A 2416-nucleotide genomic window follows, 5' to 3' on the forward strand; every position below is an offset into this window, starting at 1 on the left:
CAATTATTTATTACATGAATTTAAAAAATTCTATAAAGAGAGTGTCAGTGTTACTGGTGAAAAAGTACTAATTTCCAATTCCTAATATACTGCCAGTATGTTTTTCTAATGTTATATCTCTATGTGTGATTGTGTAGGTACTAAAACATTCCAAAAGGTTTTATTTGTAGCATGATTGCCCTTAAATGAGAAACTATGTGCATCATAAATTTGGAGTCACACACATCTAGCTATCAAATTATGGCTCAACTATATTGATCATGGGCATTTTACTGTTTCTAATTTTATGTCAATGAAAGTAAAAAAACTAGACAAGTGTGGATATATATACAAAATCTATGTCATATGTCAGGAGAAGTATTTTGTTGAGTCTTTCACACAGAGGAAGAACTGAGGCTCAGAGACTTCAAATCACTTGCTCTGTGTCTTGCTCTTGGTGGAGAGCCGAGATTAGAATTCAGATTAAATTTACTTCAAAATGACATCTTGTTCTTAGCATATTGCCAAGTGTCCTAGGGAATTGAACCTTTTTAAATCCACTAATCAGACATGGGATCTTTGAACAATACGTTGCCCTTCTGGGTTTCTGTTTTCTTGACTATGTAATCAAGGTGTCCTTTTTCCCAACTAAGGATGTCTCCTTTCTTGGAGCAATATTGTACGTGAGTTTGTTTATCTTACTCAAAAGCATTAAGGAGGGACAGAGACTTGTCAAAAGGGATTTACTATACCTTCATTTCCTGTCAAATTCAGTGCTCAGCAATATCTAGAAATTATCTAGAGCTGTTCTTTCTACATTCTTCATGTTCCCAGTTGGTCTTGGGCATAGGGCAGGCGGAGTGGTCTCACTGTTGGGAGTGGCAACATAGGGGTGCCTTTGACTCTGCAGTTGTGATTGCAAACATGACCAGGTAAATGCAGAGGAGCTATCCCAACTCCCTTCCTGGCTCCTTCAGGGCAGAAATTTTGGGCCTGCACTCACTCAAACCACAGTCTTTACTATCATTTATGACCTCAAGGGATGACTATGTGACTTTGACTTTCCTCTGTAACATCATAAAAGCTGAGCAAGTGGATTTTCTAAACCAAGCAGGACTTTGAGCAGGGAATTTGTAAAAGCAATGTGTATATCCTTTTGTAGGTATTTGACCTATCTTCAAGTAAAGGGTGTATAGATTTTATTATGGCTTACTTAAATATAACAGCTTATAGGGTCTATTTATCCCATTGGAGTCTCAAGAGGATCTATGAACAGAGACTTCTGGGTCCTTTGAGTGGAAATTTCCCAAGGATATTACAAAGCAAGGTCTAAAATTAACATTATGTGCTCTCTTGACATCTGGTAAAATCAGAAAGTCCTCAAATGGCTTCAATGCAAGTTATTCTCCCCACTCTTCTCTTGCAGGTAAAGTCCCTTTGCCAAACAATCCTTCTTGCTAAATGGACCAAATGTAGTTCCTGCTTATCACTGAGCAGCAGGTTTCAGTTCCTTACAGTGCATGGAAATCTTCAAACAAGCTAACCACACCCTCCCACAGGAACTAAGAGTCACCCTTCCCTCTTTAAATGACAAAGCTTGCCTCCCACAGCCCCTGATTGTTCACTCTGTTCCCAAGTGCAGCCTATGTGGCTCTTGGTGGCCTGTGGTGTCCCACTCCCCGGGCTGTGTGTATATACATCACTAGCAAACTCCTGTCAATCTCACTTGTCCAGTGTCAAGTGACATGTGTTTGACCATCTCCATAACCTTAAGATGGGAATCCCTCCCTCAGTAACAGAGTGAAGAGAAGGCAATCAAAGTTGGTACATTCCATAATATTGGCTTACTAAATATACCCTTTTAGGACAAGGTAGAATGTTCAAGCTTGAAATAAGGGTGACCCTGTGCTTTGTTAAGAAACAAATCTCTCTGGCCTCAAACATATAACTTCTCAAAATATATTTCACTACTGTAAACATCCAGACTTTATGTCATTTAGTGACTGTTTTCCTAGCTTTAATTATTTCAGGAATAAAAGTAGCTGGACTAAAGGTTTTACTCAATAGCTTTGACAAGCACACACTAAACATTAAGAGTCAGGATCAATTGTGTAAAGTTAATTGATTCTCATTTGACTGTAATGCATTTTAGTTCAAATATTTTTGTTCCGATTATAACTCCAGTTACTGGGACCAATATGCAAGTCCTTGTCCTAAACGGTAAGTTAGGCCCAATTAAATCAATTAAAAATACAAACATTTCATCAAGATTCCACTGACTTGCTTTAATTTCTTCTCTGAAAGTCTTACAGGCAGGGCATGGTGGCTCATGCCTGTAATCCCAGCACTTTAGGAGGCTGAGGAAGGTGGATTGCTTGATTCCAGGGGTTCAAGACTAGCCTGATCAACAAGGCAAAAACCTGTCTCTACAAAAAAA

This window comes from Saimiri boliviensis, chromosome 8, assembly GCF_048565385.1.
Source record: "Saimiri boliviensis isolate mSaiBol1 chromosome 8, mSaiBol1.pri, whole genome shotgun sequence".
Classification (NCBI taxonomy): domain Eukaryota; kingdom Metazoa; phylum Chordata; class Mammalia; order Primates; family Cebidae; genus Saimiri; species Saimiri boliviensis.